Genomic DNA, 24201 nt, shown 5'->3' on the forward strand with positions numbered 1-24201 from the left:
AGGAAGGTGGTGAGTTCCGTTGGGATGGCGGGGTTATCCTAATCGTGCGGCCGGACCCTCCGCAGGTCTGGCGGCGGTTGGGCCTGTTTCCGCGATCAATGCATCCGCGGCAGACGGTGTTTCTGTAGTACCGTCCGCTTGCGACGGTCTTTGATGTGATCCGTCCGCCGCGGTCGGTGTGTGATGACAAAAATATCCTAATCGCTACCGTGAATTATTCGCGGTGCGGTCGGGAGTATTTTTGCTGCGACCATGGCGGGCGGAACCCGTTTCCGTCCGACATCTTAATAGGTGTCTTAGTTAGGTTTTACAGGTGTACCTCATCCTCCTTCTCGAACTCTTGTAGAATGCAAAATGACAGTGGATTTTTTTATGTTAAACTATAAGAAAAAGAATAACATTGGAATAGAAACTGAAGACATACTGGCGACCACGCCCATTGATTCTGCCCTGCCTGCCCTTTACAGACAGATCTCAAGTGGTCTCCAACTCTACCTGAGAATATTCTGTACACTTGTGGCTGTTTTCCAGACATTTTTACTTCATGTATAAGGCCTGTTGTTAGACAACACCTTTTTAATTTGCTACAATTGTACGCTTACCATACTTATACATTCTTTCAGCCAGTCGTCTTCATCCATTGACCTCCAATTGTGTAATTCATATTTGTCTTCCGCCCACTATGGGATGCAGCACGGGGCAGTGCGTCACTCAACTTTAACCATTGGCCACCTTCACTGTGAGTGATGGTATTCCGTTCTTTCACATGGAGCACATCCGCACACAAAGTAGTTCCCTTCAGAAGCAGGAACTTCTATGGCAATGCGTGATTTTGAGACCAAATGTATTATTTCTTTTTTAGCAATTAACTTTTTTTTTAGATTTGCGAGGGCCCGGCATTTCACACAACATAAAAGTTCTACAAGAACCATGACAAAACTAGTACTTACCTGTCCAAATTCTGGCACCCAGCACTAGGCCTATTGACTTTGCCAGTGCTTGTTACTGTTGTCTCTCCCAGTTCCTCTGAATGATATTTTACTTACTATGAAAAATAATCCTTTCTTCTAAGGCCCCTTGAAGTCTTATATAGTGACCAGGAGTTATGGGAGGAGCATAAAAAGACAAATGCTTGTCATTTGGTTGTTTTTAATCCATTTTGGCATCTGAAGGCTTTGTCATATTCCCATATGGCTATATCTACCCAGCTGAGTGCATATCTCTGCATGCTTTTGTTTGTCTGTTCATGTGTCAGCTCTAAATAAAAACAATAAAATATTTGAGGCACAAAAAAGGATCACTCACTCCTGATGAAAACCTCTTGACCGTTTTAGGCATTTAAGGCTGAAACAAGTAAAAAGAAGGACGGTGGAACACTCTTTTTTCCCTTCCCATCCATAAATATAATATTTAATCTTGTCTGGAAAAAATCAAAATGCTATAAAATATTAAGGATCTTTTTCAAGAACATTTAATTTCTAGTAAACATAGATCCTAATGCAAAATATTAAGGGTCTTATTACGAGTTTAGCGGTCCCACAGCGGACGTTGCAACATACCAGCCGCGGTGGGACTGCCAAACCAGTGCTGCGGCCGCCCACCAGATCATGAATTTTCTCCTGGTCTGGCGGGCGGTCCTGCAGCGGTCTGACATCGGTGGTCTGTTAGGCTCAATAAAGATTCTAACAGGCAGACCGCCGCTCTAAAAGTGCCGCCAGCACCTTCCTTCATGGTGTGGTATGCATGCCACACCGTGCAGGAACTAGGGGTGCATATTTATAGGGGGCACTATGTGTGCCCCTCTGCATGCAACCCCAAGCCCAGCGGCACACCTTTGTTGCCTCACCGCCACCCTTTTTATGGCAGTCACACCACCATGAAAACTGTGGAGGTGAGGCTACTCAAAATATGATTGGCAGTGCCGCTGCAGCACCGCCAGCATATTGCCTCGAACTGCTGCAAGACAGTCGCGGGAACCTTGATCCGCAGCGGTCGCAGTGCTTCAGTGGCGATCCGACCGCCAAACTTATGATACGGCGGGTGAGCTCGCAGTGTGGCTGTGGTCGACTGCCACCACGGTGAACTTGTAATAGGCCCCTAATTGTTCACATTCAAATGGTCGAGCCCATACGTCAACAGTAATGTCGGGCTGCAGAGCTCGATGATGAAGCATGGCAATAATTGTGGGTGAGAGCTATTTTCTGAAGCAACCTACGGTTGCGATCCTAGACATACACTAGTAACAAATCTCACCTTAGGGTTGTAGAGGGTTAACTATACTGCTGTTTGATCGGTATACTATAAGGAGGAAGTATCAGAAAGCTATTTGATATGTGACTTGTAATGCGCAGCAGCTACTCTCAGGATTGTCCTGGCGCGAAGCATAAAGAGGTCGGACAAGTGAAAGATTAGCAATGCAATAATAGCCGCGTTTTTAGTTTCTTCCGAAACATCACTGGATTGTCGACTGTACGAAGCTCCAATGGGAGCCGGTTCCAAGTTGAGGCACCCAAAAAAGCAAGTGATCTGCCTCTGGACCTTTGGCGTAGGTACTGGGTATTACTGTTTGCTTTATAATGAAAGAGGGTAGCGATCTAGTAGAGTTATAGAAACCGAGTCTGGTTCTGGGATAATCGGGGCCTGTTCGATATATATAGCTTCATGTACCAGTGTCAGAGTCTTACATTTGATCCTCTTCCTAATGGGCAGCCAGTGAAGTCCCCGCAAATGGCCACTAATGTGTTGTCTTTTTGGAATATTTAGCAAAAGACGAGCTGCCGTGTTCTGGATCAACTGTAAAACGTCTAGGAGATATTCAGGTATGCCCAAATACAGGGCACTGCCATAGTCCAGTCCAGGTAATCAGAGCCTGTATGACCATTTTCGTGGTTGGGAAAGAGAGTAGAGGCAGAAACTTCTTTAATGACCTCAAGATCCAAAAGCAAAGTCCCACTAGCTTTTCGACCTGCGGACCATAGTACAGTTTTTTATCGAGGGTGATCCCCAAATGTTTGACTGATTTCTTTGGTTGACCAGGCAGGGAAACATCATCTTACCAGAAGGTTGACACAAAGTCATGTGGAAACATCCCAAAAAAGAGAGTTTCCATCTTCTCTTCATTGCATTTGAGTTGTGCTTTGGCTAGCCACTAGAGGAAAGTGGTGAGGCATCTCTTAATTAGGAAACCATTGGGCTGGGTTCCTTTTCTCCAGGAAAAAAGCAATTGGGTGTTGTCTACTTAGGACAGCACCTTCGCACCCAGTTCTTAGGCCATGAAAACTAAGGAAATGAGGTCTACATTAAAGAGTGTTGGGCTTAACGCAGAGACTTGAGGAACACATGTGCCCACTTGCCTAGGGCTGGCAGAGCCCCCCTCACCTCCTTTTTGTGCACATATATATATATGAAAAGTGGCCTTTAGTTCAGTCCATTTAAGCCATTGACTTCATGTCTTTTCATTGTCTACCATTGCTTGGATGTGCTGCCCATGATGGCAGTGGGTCTTGTTCTCACTGCGCTACTGGATTCAAGCTAGCCTGGCTGATGAGGGCTGTTAGCCCCAAACCCGTCCCAGGATCCTTGTTTACGGTCCATGGAGGACCTGGCTTGGCAGTCTGGGCTGGACTGTTCCCATGAGAAGCAGGGTCAAGAATGATTTGCATATGGATGGGTCCAAACTGGGGTGGCGTGCTGACCAAAAGAACAAAGTAATAAACTCAGATATTTGTGACTGAGGATTAATGTTTGCATTGTTCATCATTATGTCCATTAATTGTTCCTTTTGCTTTTGTTGCCCTAAGTGGGATGGGTATGCCCAGATGTGGGTCTCTTGGTTACTTCACCACTGGATTCAAGCTAACCTTGCTGATGAGAGGTGATGCCCTGAAACCGGTCCCAGGATGCTTGTTTCCGGTCCAGGGAGGACCTGGCTTCGCAGTTCAGGCTGGACTGTTCCCATGAGGCACAAGGTCAAGACTGATTTGCATATGGCTTGGTTAAAAAAACAATGGATTAAACCCAGATCTTTGTGACTTGTGTGAATGTTTGCATTGTTCATCATTCCCTCCATCAATTGTTCCTTTTGCTTTTGTTGCCCTAAGTCTGAAGGGTATGCCCAGACATGGGTTCCGTGCTCACTGCACCACTGGATTCAAGCAGCTTGAATGGTGAGAGGTAATGCCCCAAAACTGATCCCAGGATTCTTGTTTCCGGTCCAAGGAGAACCTAGCTCGGCAGTTCGGGCTGGACTGTTCCCATGAGGAGCAGGGTCAAGACTGATTTGCATATGACTAGGTCCAACCTGGGGTGGTGTGCTGAGCAAAAGAAAATTGATTAAACCCAGATCTTTGTGACTGAGGGTGAATGTTTGCTTTGTTCCGCATTCTGTCCATCAATTGTTTCTTTTGTCCATGAGACCCACAACACTTTGTGGCTGGCTCTCTTTACCTATGTGTGTTCCCATTAGGTTTTTGGTGATGCGGCTCAAGCAGTCCTTTTGTTAGATTGTAGTTTTTAATTAAGAGCATGTAGGGGCTCTCTGATGTATTATGCTGTTCAAATATGTTTTTTTAATTGCTGATTTATTGCTTTTTTTTAGAACGTGCATTCGGTTTCGATGCCTTAGCATGTCATAAAGAGACAGCGCTAGTCATTAATCACCCTTGCACATTCATTTGCTTTACTTTACTGTTCTGATAACATGCTGTTGGATATCTGCAATTTTTTGTTCACAAAGTAAATATGTGTGAACACACAACCTTTCTTGAGGATACAATGGAAATACTGGCTCTATTAGGCCATCTTTTTGCTGTGCGTGCCATTTACATTCACTACTTACAAGGTAAACTGTATCTTCTCACTCTTGTTCATAACACTCTTTTTGAGTGTACAGCTTAACTATGCCTGGGCAGTCTGTTCAGAAAAGGGGCCTTACTCCCAGGCTCCATATTGTTGCAGCCTTAAATGTTATTTTAGTATGGGATTTTCTCACTAAGACAACTGAGGGTAACACACAAAAAGCCTCCCAACTATTACACACTATAGCCACTACAGCCAGTTACTATGCGGCTCCACCAAAAGAGGGCACCAGATTGCCGCAAAACTCAGAACATGCCTTGTTCTTACTTGAAAAGGGGCACCTCAACAGCAAACTAATTTTACCCTTAGCTCTGATAATCGTTGCACCAGAGCTGGCAGCAGGATCACATCTGATGCTTCAATGCCAGTTTGGAGCACCCTTGTCTTGTCCGCCTCTGCGCCGTTATCAGCTTTAACACCTCCTTTTATTTCTAACAAGTGGTACCTGTTGCCCCTTGTGGCAGTATAAGGACTTGAAGGGGAAAGAGTGTACCTTGGTCTCACTATCTGAAATCTTGTTTTAGTCATGGAGGAATTAACGTTTGATAATTACTGCATTAATTTCCATGCTCTTTAGGTCTGATTTATAAGTGCATTTTGGAATATGTGAACATTAATATGTGAGTACCATTGAATATACTCCTAAATGCCTTTGTGATTCAAATTCTTTGACTTTTTATGATTGTCTTCTCATTAACTCTGAATTAGTCTAGGTTTTCAATATATAATCCTTTCGAATAAAGTGCTCATATATTGTTCCTTTTGTTAAAACATACTATCATTAACTGCACATTTATGGTGTGCTATTTCATTTATAAAAAGATTGGTTAGCATTTGAGCTGGCGATCATGATATCTTATTTTTATTATTATTAGCTTGATGTTTAATGTGTTGCAGTCAGCTATTGGCTCTTACGTTGGTGTATCATGTCGTGGAAAGAGTGACTGGGGGGCCGAGTTCAGAGTAGAACATGTTGCTTAATGTCAAAATACTATTATTGCTAGTTCCAAAGTCTGGAGTTGCTGTTTTAGTTGTAGTGTGATGTGTGGGCAGTTTTGGTTTTCCTTTATTATATATCTGCCATGCATGTTTTTGTATTTTTGCTTTAGGCGAAAGCCTCTTTATGTCCATACCAAAAACTTACAGTGGGCTTAGCCCGCCCACTGCTAACCATTGGTTGGCTCCATTGTCAGTCTCATTTGCTTGCTTCTTATTCAACGGTTTTCCTTCCTCTTCTTGTGTTTTCCTTCCACTAAAGCAAAGCCTTGTTAGCATTATTTATTTATTGAGAGTTTTGTAGAGCGTGTACGTGATGCAAAGTTATCAGTGCGCTGCACAGTATACAAGTCAATAAACATGTTACGGTAGAACGGGTTTGAGGATAAATGCAACATGGGAGAATATGTACAAGAATTAGATGCAAGAGAGAGAGAGAAAAGAGATAAGGAGAGAGAGAAAGAGAGAGGGGGAATGAAAGAGAAGGAGAGGAAAGTGTGAGAGAGAGAGAGAGAGAGAGAGAGAGAGAGAGAGAGAGAGGGAGAGGGAGAAAATCTGTTTAATGCCCTAGGGAAATTCAGGAAGTATTAAGGGTCAGTTCATTAAGTAGTCTGTAAACAAAACGAGTCAACGCTCTTCTTCAAGGAAACAAGGTAAGCGTATGTGCAAATCTCCGGAGGTAGTGAGGTACAGTCCTTTTGATTGGCTGACTTCAGTTGCTGCCAGTGCAGGTAAGCGTCATGGAGAGGTGGAGCGGTGCAGGTGGGGGAGTCAACAGACGACGGAATGGGCTTTATTTATTAATTTAATTTTACCTATCAAGTCATCGGTCGACTTCCCTCACCCCGCCCCGCCCTACCACGTTTACCTGCACCAGCCGCCACTGGCTAGCATGTATCCTTTGACTATGCCTTTAAACTGCTCACAACTTGGGAACTTCTGTTTTCTTTTTCATTAAGCACTCCCTATAATTGAACATGCTTTCTTGCTTTCTCTGGTGGTCTGCTTCCCACCACAAATACCCGCACTACTCCTGCTCTCCCATTACTCCTCGCCCCCTCCCGCTCCTCAATTACTCCCTTGCCACTCTCGAGTATTTCATTCTATGGAGGTCCCAGTGGCTGCCATTCACTGCCGGGCTGCTCCACATTCCAGAAAGGCTACATTGCACCTTACAATTGAATTCCTCCAATGTTTTCTCCCCCCCACCCACTCCACGCCCCCTCCTGCACTGCTCTCACATCCCTTGCAAATTTTGCAATGGTTGTTTTTTTTATTTTGAAGTTTTTGGAGGGCCTGGCACGTGCCATTTGCTGTTGGGCCACTCGAATACTAAAGAAAGGGAGTCAGAGGGAGGAAAAAAGCTAAGGCTCACCCTCCAAATACTATATTCAACATAAGGTCTCTGTTACCAGATACCTGAGAGCCTTGCTAGGCACTATAAATCCATACACAACACTCAATGGGGTTGGTCTGGAAAGTCATAGTAGATAGAAAAGGAGAAATTGCTCTTTTTCTAGGTGTCCCCTCCCTCGCCAGGGTTGCCCCATGGTGACATGCTTCATCATTGGGGCCATCCCAGTCCTCTACGGGCTGGGGCGTGCTGCGACTTGCGAGTTACGTAGGAGCACTTATAAATGACTATGTGTGGTGCAGATGTGATAGTGGAGTGGACTAAGTGATGTATTAAAAATACCTGCCCAGTAGGTTTTCAATAGACTTTATTCTTGCCTCTAGGTGGTAATATTAAAAATGGGGTGGAAGAATAGGGGCCCCTAAACATAATGTGTTAAGGTGTACCTATCAACTCCTGTCGTCAACATGTTTTGTGCATACCCCAATCACTTCTTCGGGACTACACAGGGACCAGCCCTGTGTTCGCCACTCCTTAGCTCTGAAATGAGTTCTTTTAATTAAATTAAATAAATTCTGCAATCTATAATTAGTGCATGCAGTAATACCTACGTATTTATTCCAAACACCTGGTTCCTGTAAAACAAAAGACAACTTGAAAGGTCAAGGGGTTTTACCCCCGAACATAGCACACATAGCACATATCTTTTTGATTGCATATGGAAAATGTTATTACATTTCCCGTGGTCCTCAACAGGACGTTTTTTCTATGTAAAAACGTGTTTGTTTTCATGCACAAAACGTGGTAGTTCTCATGCATCAAAACGTGATAAAACACCTTAACTGTGACACAACCAGACATTCATCTTACACACACACTCATACATATTTACATACATGTCGTGGGACCTAACTATGCCCCATGGACTCGGAGGGGTTCAGTATCCCAGTAAATATAAGAAAGGTAGGAGAAATGGCACATCGTAAATTGCATCCACTGGTTTTTTAGGCTTAGCGATGGTTGTTCAACCCGCTAGGTTAAAGAGTAAAAGCTCTTCGTTGGTCCGATTTTGTACGCAACCACTTACTTGCTTCAAGAATACCTCCCTCTTTTAGGCACCTACTAGCGTCCCTCCGGTCCGGATGTTACTTGACCGCGGGCGTCGGGTTTGTTTTTAAAGGTCTCCCGATCCCGGTTACTTCCGCATACGCGCCCAAGCTCGGTGAAGAGCTGGTGCGTGTCAGTTGTCCTGAACGATCGCGGGTGGCGGCCATCTTAAGTGTATAGAGTACTTTTCATTAACTTTAAAAGTCAATATTTTTGATTACGAGGGTTCGATATATCAAAAATTTAATTTAGGATTAATTCCATCACCCATTGTATATTATCAGCCAAAATGCCACATTTTTACAAAACATGTATACTTAAGGTTGGCAAGGGCCGGTGATCAGGATATTACAAATCAGGTGGCCATCTTAGGTGTATGGTGTACTTTGCACTCATTTAGAAGGTCAATTCTTTCAGATTAGGATGGTGGTTCTGATTACAAATTAATTAAAGGCATAATCCTGTCGACCATTGTTATTATCAACTAATTTGCCCCAATTTTTAAAAAAACAAAATATTTAGGTATACTAAGGCCGGTGATGTTGTAAATCACTACGGTCTATAGAGTACCTCCCACAGTTATTTATTCAGTTATTTTATGTGCAGACATGACTTTGTGACACTAAGTTGAATACTTCTTGTCAAGTGAATTGTCCCCAAGGAATGTCATCATTCAGACCCACAATGTGAGAGCGGAGTTTAAAAACCCAGCGTTGTTCCTTTTCAAGTAGTTTTTTCTCCATTTCTGCATGGGGTATTGTATTTCCAGAACCACCCAACGCATATCATTGGGGGTATGTCCCTTTTCCAGAAAATGGGTGGTCATTTTCGTATTAGAATGTTTGCATCTGAAATTGCTGCGGTGTTCCACCATCCTTGTGTTGACCTTCCTGGTGGTCATACCGATGTAGTGTAAATCACAACTACATGTAATCATATACACTACCCCTGTTGTGTTACAATTGGAAAAGGACTTCAAATCCCAAACCAGGCCGTTGTTACATGTAACTTGTTTGGTCGCACTCGTTAGATGGCACACACTACAATTGGAACACGGATAGTGTCCCACTGGTAGTGGGTGTAGGCGACGGACGGGGCCTTCTACAATCTTTGGGCGTGTATGGACTACTAAATTCTTCAAGTTTTTTCCTTTTCGGTGGCTAAACATAGACTGAGTGAGGTTGAGGCCACCACTGTTCAATGTTTTCCAATGTTTTTTGACAATCTTTGTTACTTTCTGTGAGGCCACTGTGTAGGTTGTAACACAGATTGGTCTTCTATCCGTGTTGTTTGTGGGTTGTTCTCTGGGTTTTGTTTCTAGGAGTGCATCTCTATTATTATTTGATGCTCTCTTTTTGGCCTTTGAAGCAATTTTGTGTGGGTATTGTCTCTGGAGTAATTTCATACTCAGTTCTTCAGCCTGGATTTCATAGTCTCGTTTTTTCGAACAGTTTCGCCGCAGGCGTAAAAACTGTCAAAAGGTAGATTCTCCCGTAGCTGTCGGGGGTGAAAACTTTCAAAGTTTAGTAAACAATTTCTCGACGTAGGTTTGAAGTGTGTCGTAGTGGTTAGTTTACCTCCATCCGCTCTGATGTTCAGGTCCAAAAAGACCAAATGGTCTCTACTCATTGTAGAGGTAAATTTCAGAAAGGGGTCTTGTGAATTCAGCCAATTCAGAAAGAGGTTCACTTCCATCTCATTTCCATTCCAGATGAGGATGACATCATCAATATAACGTCTCCACATCTGGATATTTGCAGAGAAAGGATTATTGGGAGTCAGAATTCTTTTATTCTCTAGCTGGTGGACATATAATCCAGCCACACTCGGCGCGAATGTGCTTCCCATGCTAGTTCCATGGGTTTGCCTGTACATGGTTTGCTGAAATAGGGAAAAGTTTTCGGTCAATGCAAGGCGGCAGCATTCTAACACAACATGTCTTGGTGTCTTATATTGCCACTCATTTTCAAATAGGATCTCCTCCAGAATTTGCAATGTTTCTCTATGGGGCAAACTCGTATAGAGACTCTCCACTTCGAGTCCAACCAGTATTTGTGTGGTAGGGTCAAAAGTGAGGTCCTTGATTAGGAATAATACTGATTTTGTATCTTGCAGATATGTATCAGTTTGTTGCACTCGTGGTCTTAAAAAGGCATCTGCGAACTTAGACAAGGGTACTAAAATAGACCCAATCCCAGAGACAATAGGTCTCCCAGGTGGATTTTCTAGTCTTTTATGGATCTTTGGAATCGTATAAAAATAAGGGGTCCTTGGATGTTTATTCTCTTACAACAAACCTGGATAAATTCAAGCTATACTGTGAATTGAAGGAGTTCGTTCGAAGTATAAAACTACAGGTCTATTTGAAAGACAAACCACAGTCAGTGGAAACTGTGAGTGATACAGGACTGAAGAAAAAATCTTCCTTCACTCCGCCGGCAGCAAGTCTACCAGTAGAACTGCTGGCTTTTGAAAAGGCAATCCTAAAGGATGTGATGGATCTGGATACTGGGTCACTGAAAACATTCTACAACACTAGTAGAACTGAAAAGGAGGCAATACAGGAATTGGCTAACGATACAAGCATTACAATAAAACCGGCTGATAAAGGCGGAGCAATAGTGGTACAAAACTCAATTGACTACGAGAAAGAATGCCTTAGACTGTTAGCTGACCAACGGAATTATGAAATCCTAACTGTGGATCCAACAGAACGTCTAAGAATTGAAATTGCAAGAATGGTAGAAGAATGTCTGATAAATGATTGGCTATCTAAAAAAGAAGCAGATTTTCTAGAGAATAAACATCCAAGGACCCGTTATTTTTATACGATTCCAAAGATCCATAAAAGACTAGAAAATCCACCTGGGAGACCTATTGTCTCTGGGATTGGGTCTAATTTAGAACCCTTGTCTAAGTTCGCAGATGCCTTTTTAAGACCACGAGTGCAACAAACTGATACATATCTGCAAGATACAAAATCAGTATTATGCCTAATCAAGGACCTCACTTTTGACCCTACCACACAAATACTGGTTGGACTCGATGTGGAGAGTCTCTATACGAGTTTGCCCCATAGAGAAACATTGCAAATTCTGGAGGAGATCCTATTTGAAAATGAGTGGCAATATAAGACACCAAGACATGTTGTGTTAGAATGCTGCCGCCTTGCATTAGTGAAGTAGTGTGGCTCACTGGTTAGAGGCGGCAGACCCGAGAGCAGAGGACGGCCCGGGACCAGGGTTCGATTCCCGGCGCGGCAGGTTTCTGGACCAGGGTCAGCGGACTCGATAATTCTCTCGCCTCGGTGCCCACTCTGATCAGCGATCACATTCGGCAACTCTGGGCATTAGCTTGCCTCATCTTCACTAACGGCCCCACCAGACCGCCGGGGATGCCTGGTCTCACCCTGGAGATACCCATTAAGGGACCATCTCTCAGGGAAGCCAGGAAGGGTTTCGCAGCGGTCGAAGCGCCTTGGGACCCTACGGGTAAGTAGGGCGCTATATAAATGCCTATACATTTACATTACATTTGCATTGACCGAAAACTTTTTCCTATTTCAGCAAACCATGTACAGGCAAACCCATGGAACTAGCATGGGAAGCACATTCGCGCCGAGTGTGGCTGGATTATATGTCCACCAGCTAGAGAATAAAAGAATTCTGACTCCCAATAATCCTTTCTCTGCAAATATCCAGATGTGGAGACGTTATATTGATGATGTCATCCTCATCTGGAATGGAAATGAGATGGAAGTGAACCTCTTTCTGAATTGGCTGAATTCACAAGACCCCTTTCTGAAATTTACCTCTACAATGAGTAGAGACCATTTGGTCTTTTTGGACCTGAACATCAGAGCGGATGGAGGTAAACTAACCACTACGACACACTTCAAACCTACGTCGAGAAATTGTTTACTAAACTTTGAAAGTTTTCACCCCCGACAGCTACGGGAGAATCTACCTTTTGGACAGTTTTTACGCCTGCGGCGAAACTGTTCGGAAAAACAAGACTATGAAATCCAGGCTGAAGAACTGAGTATGAAATTACTCCAGAGACAATACCCACACAAAATTGTTTCAAAGGCCAAAAAGAGAGCATCAAATAATAATAGAGATGCACTCCTAGAAACAAAACCCAGAGAACAACCCACAAACAACACGGATAGAAGACCAATCTGTGTTACAACCTACACAGTGGCCTCACAGAAAGTAACAAAGATTGTCAAAAAACATTGGAAAACATTGAACAGTGGTGGCCTCAACCTCACTCAGCCTATGTTTAGCCACCGAAAAGGAAAAAACTTGAAGGATTTAGTAGTCCATACATGCCCAAAGATTGTAGAAGGCCCCGTCCGTCGCCTACACCCACTACCAGTGGGACACTATCCGTGTTCCAATTGTAGTGTGTGCCATCTAACGAGTGCGACCAAACAAGTTACATGTAACAACGGCCTGGTTTGGGATTTGAAGTCCTTTTCCAATTGTAACACAACAGGGGTAGTGTATATGATTACATGTAGTTGTGATTTACACTACATCGGTATGACCACCAGGAAGGTCAACACAAGGATGGTGGAACACCGCAGCAATTTCAGATGCAAACATTCTAATACGAAAATGACCACCCATTTTCTGGAAAAGGGACATACCCCCAATGATATGCGTTGGGTGGTTCTGGAAATACAACAACCACATGCAGAAATGGAGAAAAAACGACTTGAAAAGGAACAACGCTGGGTTTTTAAACTCCGCTCTCACATTGTGGGTCTGAATGATGACATTCCTTGGGGACAATTCACTTGACAAGAAGTATTCAACTTAGTGTCACAAAGTCATGTCTGCACATAAAATAACTGAATAAATAACTGTGGGAGGTACTCTATAGACCGTAGTGATTTACAACATCACCGGCCTTAGTATACCTAAATATATATATATTTTTTTAAATTGGGGCAAATTAGTTGATAATAACAATGGTCGACAGGATTATGCCTTAAATTAATTTGTAATCAGAACCACCATCCTAATCTAAAAGAATTGACCTTCTAAATGAGTGCAAAGTACACCATACACCTAAGATGGCCACCTGATTTGTAATATCCTGATCACCGGCCCTTGCCAACCTAAAGTATACATTTTTTGTAAAAATGTGGCATTTTGGCAGATAATATACAATGGGTGATGGAAATAATCCTAAATTAAATTTTAGATATATCGAACCCTCGTAATCAAAAATATTGACTTTTAAAGTTAATGAAAAGTACTCTATACACTTAAGATGGCCGCCACCCACGATCGTTCAGGACAACTGGCATGCACCAGCTCTTCACCGAGCTTGGGCGCGTATACGGAAGTAACCAGGAACGGGAGACCTTTAAAAACAAACCCGACGCCCCCGGTCAAGTAACATCCGGACCAGAGGGACGCTAGTAGGTGCCTAAAAGAGGGAGGTATTCTTGAAGCAAGTAAGTGGTTGCGTACAAAATCGGACCAACGAAGAGCTTTTACTCTTTAACCTAGCGGGTTGAACAACCATCGCTAAGCCTAAAAAACCAGTGGATGCAATTTACGATGTGCCATTTCTCCTACCTTTCTTAGATTTGCTGGGATACTGAACCCCTCCGAGTCCATGGGGCACAGTTAGGTCCCACGACATGTATGTAAATATGTATGAGTGTGTGTGTAAGATGAATGTCTGGTTGTGTCACAGTAAGGTGTTTTATCACGTTTTGATGCATGAGAACTACCACGTTTTGTGCATGAAAACAATCACGTTTTTACATAGAAAAAACGTCCTGTTGAGGACCACGGGAAATGTAATAACGTTTTCCATATGCAATCAAAAAGATATGTGCTATGTGTGCTATGTTCGGGGGTAAAACCCCTTGACCTTTCAAGTTGTCTTTTGTTTTACAGGAACCACGTGTTTGGAATAAATACGTAGGTATTACTGCATGCACTAATTATAGATTGCAGCATTTATTTAATTTAATTAAAAGAACTCATTTCAGAGCTAAGGAGTGGCGAACTCAGGGCTGGTCCCTGTGTAGTCCCGAAGAAGTGCTTGGGGTACGCACGAAACATGTTGACGACAGGAGTTGATAGGTACACCTTAACACATTACGTTTAGGGGCCCCTATTCTTCCACCCCATTTTTAATATTACCACCTAGAGGCAAGAATAAAGTCTATTGAAAACCTACTGGGCAGGTATTTTTTAATACATCACTTAGTCCACTCCACTATCACATCTGCACCACACATAGTCATTTATAAGTGCTCCTACGTAATTCGCAAGTCGCAGCAGCCCGGAGAGGAATGGGATGGCCCCAATGATGAAGCATGTCACCATGGGGCAACCCTGGTGAGGGAGGGGACACCTAGAAAAAGAGCAATTTCTCCTTTTCTATCTACTATGACTTTCCAGACCAACCCCATTGAGTGTTGTGTATGGATTTATAGTGACTAGCAAGGCTCTCAGGTATCTGGTAACAGAGCCCTTATGTTGAATATAGCTGTTGGGCCACTCCACATTTCAAAAATTGCTTACATTGTAATAAAATTAAATGCAGTGGCGGCCAGCACGGATCAGGAGTGGTGAGCGGGGTGAGGAGGGTAAGGGAATCTAAAATAAGACAAAAAATTTACCTTACGGCCACATCTCTCCTCTTTCTCTCCTCTGTGTCCCTAACCACCGCCGGAACAGGAAGCACATCCAGGCTCCCCTAAACCAATCAAAATGCTGCAATGTAGCTTTGTGATTGGTCTGAGCGCTGTGGTTCTGCGCTCAGCCAAGGAATTGGAGCCTGAGCATGTTCTCCAACTAGGCTGTAAGGCAGTCTCGGTGGAGAAGGTGTAAAGTGTGCATGACTGTTTGGCCGGCCCAAGACGGCCGGCCAAACAGCCATGGGCACTTACAAATGGTGCTCACCACTCCCACTGCTTCTGTCTTCAGAGCAGCCCTCCCAGCCCAGCAGGACAAAATAAAATGATAATAACCTCGAGTAAATATAATTTTATAATTCCTTTATTTCACTGCTGCAAAGCAGTGGAGCGAAGCTCCTCCGCCTTAGCGCAGGAGCCGTCACTGATTAAATGTTATTTATTTACCGATCCAAGTACTAATTTAGAGACAAACGTTATGGAGGATCAGCCAATAAACAGTGGATCTTCTGTCTGATGCTTTGGAAGCATAGCCTCTACTTTTCGAATGTGGCACATGAAAGGCTTCCCGCCGATGGAGACACTTCCAGCTTCACCGTTAGATCCCTCATAGTGTGGTACTATCTCCGCCAAAGGCGACAATTCGGTGGCCATACCCACAGTGGCGGACTGCCAAGGAAATAGTAGCAGACTTTTAAGAAATGCGAAGTATTGTGCCCCTAGCATGATACAAAACATACCCCAGCATGTCAGGATTACGAGTTATGTGGGTACCGACATCTTGGGGTAAGTTTCCATTATCCAGAAAATGTGGTGGAAATTCTACCTTCTGATCTCACATTAGTGGTATTTTGATACAATTTTTCCCCATACTGAGGCTTCTCGGAAACTGGAGACTGCAACTTTAGTGAAAAAATCTCTGGTGTGGTAGAAAAAAAATCAAAGTGCCGCAGAGTTTTCACCAGATCTAGGCGGAATGCCTAGATCTGCCATCATGGTGGGTGGAATTTCTGCTGGTAAAACTCTAAATTACAAAACTTGCAACTCTGTTTATTTTAATAAGCCAGGGGAAGGCACACAAGGTATATAGTTTCCCATAGTTTATAAAAATGAGGGAAGTGTCAGTGGCCTGTGGCAGCAGTGGGACCTGTTCCCACTACTGAAACACGCTGCTCCCACATCTACTGCTGACTAGTAAAGTTACATGTGTGAGGATCTCCCGACAGAAAAGATAGGAGCGGTGGAGGTGGAGATGTACACTCGTAGCTTTTTGGATAACATTTTGTAGTGCTTTAGTAGTACTATTGCAGTACTATTAAGTGTACTACAAAGTCTAACTTGTGGATAGGGCCCTCCAATACAGGCCCTCATGTATGAGGCCCTACCAGCACTTTTGCGCTGCCGGGACGTCACTTTTTTTAGGTTTTGGTGGCGCATGGTGCCACTGGCATATTTATAAGGCCATGTAAAGCCATGTTACGTGGCTTTTCATGGTCTTATAAATATCTGCCCCTTTCACACAGAAAGCTGTGTGAAAGGGGCGTTCTATGGGTGTTGCTTGTGGCGTCCCCAGCAACATCCATGTCTTTTTGACACTGCCCCAGATTTACGAGAAATCGTAAGTCTGAGGCAGCGCCAAAACCTTAGAGGTACAATGAGGGGAAATATCTTTATTTCTCCTCGTTTTTCCTCTTTTTATGTGTGCTGCATTCTGCATTCTTGTTATTGTTGTTGTGCAGGAAGGTTTCCCTTCCTGCACAGAAATAGTCATCCCTGCATGGTGCAGAGGTGCCTGAGTTAGCGCACGGCAACACATTGTGCGCCTGCGCAGGGGAAAAGGCCAGGAATGCACTGTATCTAATAGATACCGTGCATTCCTGCCCTTTCCTTTTGCCGTAGGGCAGCGCAGTTCCATGGCCTGCTGAGCTGCCCTACGGCAAAAAAAAACATAAATGAGGCCCACAGTCCTTATAAAACCTGTAAATCTGTGCCCGCTGGTTTATGACCTTGAACGAGACTTTATGGAATTCACCCGCGTGTCCAGAAAAAACATTTGGGAAACTATGATAGTTGCTGGGTTCCAGACATACGGCAAACACTTACGAATTCTGGGGCAGATTTACAAGCCCCTTGTGCCACTTTTGCATCACTTTTGCCATGTTAAAAGTGACACAAAAGTGTCCCAAGGGGTATGTAAATCTGCCCCTCTATTTTTTGCATGAGTACATACACACATGTATATTTATTCATGTAGAAAACAATGAAACAACTGTAATTGCATTTATTAACTTTTTCCTTTTTTCTACACAGGAAACATGTTTTCACCACGAAGGAAACCCCTTCCCCTAAACCATCAGCAATTTAGGGGGGTTTCCTCTCCCAGCCCCTTCACCACCATTACACCAGAAATTAATTTACTTGTACCTCTGACACAGGTAATTCTCAAACGTTGTCCATGTTGATTTACTAGTGCCCCTGACATAAGTAAACCTCAAACTTATTCCACGTTGATTTACTCGTGTCCCTGACACAAGTAATTCCCAAATGTTCCACGTTGATTTACTTGTGCCCCTGACACAAGTAATTCTCAAAGTTAGTCCACATTGATTTACTTGTGCCTCTGACACAGGTAATTCTCAAACGTTGTCCATGTTGATTTACTAGTGCCCCTGACATAAGTAACCCTCAAACTTATTCCACGTTGATTTACTCGTGCCCCTGACACAAGTAATTCTCATACTTTGTCCACATTGGTTTACTCTTGCCCATGACACAAGTAATTCTCAAACTTTGTCGGCGTTGATTTACTCGTGCCCCTGACACAAGTAATTCTCAAAGTTAGTCCACATTGATTTACTTGTGCCCCTGACACAAATAATTCTCAAACTTTGTCCACGTTGGTTTTATTTGTGCCCGTGACACAAATAATTCTCAAACTTTGTCCACGTTGATTTATTCGTTCCCCTGACACAAGTTATTCTCAAACGTTGTACACGTTGATTTACTTGTGCCCCTGACACAAGTAATTCTCAAACTTTGTCCACATTGGTTTACTCTTGCCCATGACACAAGTAATTCTCAAACGTTGTCCACATTGATTTACTTGTGCCCCTGACACAAGTAATCCTTGAACTTTGTCCACGTTGGTTTTATTTGTGCCCCTGACACAAATAATTCTCAAACTTTGTCCACGTTGATTTATTTGTACCTCTGACACAGGTAATTCTCAAACGTTGTCCATGTTGATTTACTAGTGCCCCTGACATAAGTAAACCTCAAACTTATTCCACGTTGATTTACTCGTGCCCCTGACACAAGTAATTCCCAAATGTTCCACGTTGATTTACTTGTGCCCCTGACACAAGTAATTCTCAAAGTTAGTCCACATTGATTTACTTGTGCCTCTGACACAGGTAATTCTCAAACGTTGTCCATGTTGATTTACTAGTGCCCCTGACATAAGTAACCCTCAAACTTATTCCACGTTGATTTACTCGTGCCCCTGACACAAGTAATTCTCATACTTTGTCCACATTGGTTTACTCTTGTCCATGACACAAGTAATTCTCAAACTTTGTCGACGTTGATTTACTCGTGCCCCTGACACAAGTAATTCTCAAAGTTACTCCACATTGATTTACTTGTGCCCCTGACACAAATAATTCTCAAACTTTGTCCACGTTGGTTTTATTTGTGCCCGTGACACAAATAATTCTCAAACTTTGTCCACGTTGATTTATTCGTTCCCCTGACACAAGTTATTCTCAAACGTTGTCCACGTTGATTTACTTGTGCCCCTGACACAAGTAATTCTCAAACTTTGTCCACATTGGTTTACTCTTGCCCATGACACAAGTAATTCTCAAACGTTGTCCACATTGATTTACTTGTGCCCCTGACACAAATAATTCTCAAACTTTGTCCACGTTGGTTTTATTTGTGCCCGTGACACAAATAATTCTCAAACTTTGTCCACGTTGATTTATTCGTTCCCCTGACACAAGTTATTCTCAAACGTTGTCCACGTTGATTTACTTGTGCCCCTGACACAAGTAATTCTCAAACTTTGTCCACATTGGTTTACTCTTGCCCATGACACAAGTAATTCTCAAACGTTGTCAACATTGATTTACTTGTGCCCCTGACACAAGTAATCCTTGAACTTTGTCCACGTTGGTTTTATTTGTGCCCCTGACACAAATAATTCTCAAACTTTGTCCACGTTGATTTATTCCTACCCCTGACACAAGTAATTCTCAAACGTTGTTGTAATGTACACACTACTCCAGATTCATTCCTTATGTTCTTTTTTGGCGACTCTGCATCATATCATATATCACCGACGATGTCAACATGTCTCCGTTCCCTCATCAACTGTCCCTCCCAGGAACGCCACACACACATTCCTATTCTAAGAATCCATCCCATATTCCTAACTAAGAATACAACAATACAACACATCTTCCACCTTTACAATAATAAATAATCAAAGGGAAACTATATACAACAAAATGGAAAGAAGGAGGAAGAAAAAAAAAAGAAAGAAACTACAAGAAGGAAAGAAATAAAAATAAAACTAAACTAACATATAATCTTTAAGTCTGTGAGGAGTATGGATGACTCTTCCAAATCTCCCCAACCTCCTTGTATCTGTACAAGTTTGTTCACACAACTCTTCATTTTCTATACAGTTGTCTTCTTCAGTTCTTACTTCATCTTCCCACAACCATTCCTCGAACATAGCTGTAGCTTCCCCAGCTTCCCCAACAACCTCCTCTTCTGCTTTTTTTTTACATTTTTGCACTTAGCTAATCGACTCATATGCCATACCCGACCATCACTAAGTCTAGCCAAATTTTTTAGACATTCCACAACTTTACATGGCTTTGAAAATACACTTTCTTCTTTTGCCACTTTTCCCCACTTCTTAGTTGTTACCCAATCTCCTACTTCAAATTCTTCCACCCTTGTCACATTCTTCTTATCATAGTTCCTTTTGTACACTTGTTGTGCCTTTATGATATTCTCTTTTACTTTTTCCGGTGACCATTCAATATGTTTTGTACTATCCATCCATCCTATATTATCCCTTGTGATCGGTTCCCTACCTCTCATCATCACAAATGGACTCAAACCAGTGAGAGAAGGTGTCAGACGATAACCCCACAACATTCTTTTAAGCTCAACTTCCCAATTCTTCTCATTCTCACATGCAATTTGGATTGTCCCTTTAATGACGCAATTAAACTGCTCTACAGCTCCATTACCAGAAGGATGATAAACAGACGTTAATGCATGTGTTATGCCATTCCTTTTTAAAAAATCTTCTACTTTTACTGCTGTAAAATGTGTCCCATTGTCACTGATAATTCTTTTAGGCAACCCTTCTCTCAAAAATACAACATTTAGAAAATCTATCACTGTTTCTGCATCAGCTTTTTTGACAATTTCCAATTCAACCCATTTGCTAAAGTAGTCTATTAAAACTATAATAAACTTACCCTCTCCACTCCTGTTCTGGACTGGACCAACAAAATCAATGGCAATCAAACGCAAAACCATCTCAGGACATCGTACAGGTGACAACGGTGGTTTTAACGTCGTCAAACTTTTATCAGAATCAGCACACTTCTTGCACTCCTTCACCACTCTTTCCACCTCAATATATACACCTGGCCACCAATATGAACTCTTAACTCTTTTTTTTGTCCTAACAATTCCGAAATGCCCTTCATGACATAAATCAACTACTCTCTTCCTCAAAGTTCTCGGTGGTATAACCTTTCCTCCTCTGTAAACAAATCCTGACTCTACACTCAACTCACTTCTCACTTCCCAAAAGCTTCTTTCTTCTTCTGTATCTGGTTTCCTTTCACCCCAACCTTCTAAAACCTTCTCTTTAATTTTCTCCATCAACTCATCTTTTTCATAATGCTCAAGCCATTCTTTTTTTCCAATCAATTTCTCGAACTCTTCCTCCACTACAGCAATTTGATATTCATCCCACTCACTCCTAGGTACTTCTTTATTCGGGAAGGGCATTCTACTCATACAGTCTGCAATTTTATTTTGTACTCCAGGAACATATTTATCCTGTAATTGTAATCCTGCAATCTCATTGAAAGCCTTGCTATTCTCTCCGATGCTCTAACCATACCATTTGTAGTCAACAAATTCACCAATGGTTTATGATCTGTTCTTACATCAAACTCATTTCCCCATAAATACACTCTGAAATGTTTCATCCCCCACGCGCAACCAAGGGTCTCCCTTTCTATTACAGAATACAGTTCTTCTGCTGGTGTCAAACTCCTTGATGCAAATCCAATAACAACCTCTTTCTCTCCACCTTCATTTTGTGTCAAAACCGCACCCAAACCTTTCCCACTGGCATCCACTGTTAACACACTCCTTAATTCTGGATCAAATCCCTTAATTGGTGTGGCATTGCATACTTCCCTCTTCAGAATCTCAAAACTTTGTTTACACTTCTCACTCCATTCAAAGTTACTCTTTTGTTTCAACAATTGCCTCAAATCATAAGATTTCTCAGAAAAATTCCTCACAAATTTCGAATAATACTCCGTCAGCCCTAAAAATGAACGGAGTTCATCATTATTTCTTGGCTCTGGTGCCTCACTCACTGCCTGTAACAATTCTTTTTCTTTGAGAAATACCATCAATACCAATATTATGACCTAAATAACCCACTTTTTGCTTAGCGAACTTACACTTCCCATATTCCGCCGTCAGTCCCTTAATTCTCAAAACATTGAATCCATCCTTTAATCTTTGATCATGAGTCCACCTGTTCTCTCCCATTACTAATATGTTGTCCTGGAAAAAACAACACCCCTGGAATCCCTCTCAAAATTTTACTCATAATCCTCTGGAAGACTGCTGCCGCAGAGGCTAGCCCAAACGGCATTCTAACATATTGAAAACAACCAAAAGGTGTAATAAAAGACAATATTTTCCTGCTTTCTTTGTGCAATTGAACCTGCTGGTACGCTGACGATAAATCAACTGTTGAAAACCATCTCATACCTTTAGTTTTAGCCAATAACTCATTAATCTTTGGTAAGGGGTATTTATCCACTAAGATTTCTTTGTTCACACCTCTCAAATCCACACACAGTCTGATCTTACCATTCTATTTCCTAGCTACAACAATCGGATACATCCATACAGATAACTCAATTCTCTCAATTATCCCCGATGTCTCCAACCTCACCAATTCTTTCTCCAATTCATTCCTCACTGTAAACGGGACGTTCCTTACTGTATAATTTACAGGAACAGCATTCTCTTTCAATTTTATTTCATGTTTGAATCCCTTCAGGACGCCAATCTTTCCAGAGAATACATCACTGTACTCTTCTTTTATTTATTTTGCAAAATCATCATTCTCATCCAACACCATAACTTTTGCATTAGGATTAAGTATTATTATCTAAGCTCGCCTGATCTTTCCATCCTAATACACTTGGTCCATATTCTGAAACACACATTCTTCCCTCATCTACTCTCCCTTTAAACACAAATGTCACATCTCTACACCTCACCATAGGAATACTTTTTCCAGTGAATCCCCTTAGATTTATGTCACTTTTCATTAAGTCAACACCAATTTCCTTCTCAGACTTTTCCTTCCACATATCCAAATTAACGATAGTATATGGCGATCCTGAATCAGCCACTAAAAATACCTTTACCCCCGCCACTTCAATTTCACATTTGGGTTTACTTCTTCCATTACTCTTTACATCTAAAATAAAATCTCTTATCATAAAAATGTCATCATCATCATCTGAATCTTCTTCTTTATCTTGTTTCCTCAACTCATCTTCTTCCTTTGTCACATATTTTACCCCTTCTATCTGTCCAAATCTACATTTCTCCGCCATTCTTTTCAAAACACTTAAATAATCATCGATCTTCTCATCCTGTTCTTGTTTTCTCCTGAAAAACTTGTATCTGTCAATTGCTACACATACCGTTGGTGCATAATATCTCTCTAAGTCGTCCAACGCATTCTCATATACATCTGTTTCTTCATCACCTCTCTCCTTTTTTTGCATCCGCTCATATTACCTAATTCCTTCTGGTCCTAAGGAATGTAGTAATTTTCCTTTTTTAATTTCCGGTGTCATTTCCTCATTTTTAATAGTGAACATGGAGTTTTTGAAATATACTTTCCACTCTTGCCATCTTATTTTTGATTCTCCAGGCTCTGTTAAGAATGGTATTGGTGGCGTTAATGTAAATGTTTGCGCCGCACACATTTTCCCTTTCAAGATATAAAATTATGCTTTGTAATAAACCTTTCCTTCTTTGCTTTGTAATTAACTTTTCCTTCTATGTTGGTGTTTGTTCCTTTTATATTTTGTTTCTTATTACTTCCTTTCCTTTTTAAATATTCTATTCTTTCTTCAACTCCACTTTCCAATATCCTTTTTTTGATTTTTTTTCAATCGTTTCCTTCTTTAAAATGAATACGAGTCTTTCCAACTCGTAAAAATGGCCGCCAACATGATGATGTCACACGCTCGCCAATCAGCGTATGCGCATTTGTTTTCCTTTTCCTGCGTCATAATCGCAAAGACGCTGTTTCTGCTGCTGCTGCGCACAAACTTTGTCCACGTTGATTTACTCGTGCCCCTGACACAAGTAATTCTCAAACATTGTCCACTTTGATTTACTCGTGCCCCTGACACAAGTAATTCTCAAACTTTGTCCAAGTTGGTTTACTTGTACCCCTGACACAGTAATTGTCTTTCCAATCAACCTTACAGATGCAAACACACAGCAGTAGAATATGATGATACCTTTCCTCACCATTCATTTTTTGACAGGTGGGAACGCCCCCGGAAGTGACGTAGGAGCCGGAAGTCCCTCCCCGGAAGTGCCGCCCCGGAAGTCCCTCCCAGAAGTCCCGCCCCGGAAGTCCGGGGCCGGAAGTCCAGCCCCTGAGGATAGGCCCCTGAGGGGCAGCCCCCCGAAGTGGGGCAGGTGTAGTGCGTGAGTCTCCTTCACACAGGAATTAATGGATGTTTAGGTGCAGCATAGATGTAGAGCGGTGGTGCGGGGTGGCTAGGGCTAACAGCAAGGCAGCCAGTAGGGCCTACTGGTGTGTTTACGGTTTTGGGTTTGGAGGGGAGCAGAGACTTACCTGTGGGTGCCATGTTTGTTGGGCAAGGCGGGACATGTCTGGGCATGC

This window comes from Lissotriton vulgaris, chromosome 10 (genome assembly GCF_964263255.1).
Source record: "Lissotriton vulgaris chromosome 10, aLisVul1.2, whole genome shotgun sequence".
In the NCBI taxonomy this organism is placed as follows: Eukaryota; Metazoa; Chordata; class Amphibia; order Caudata; family Salamandridae; genus Lissotriton; species Lissotriton vulgaris.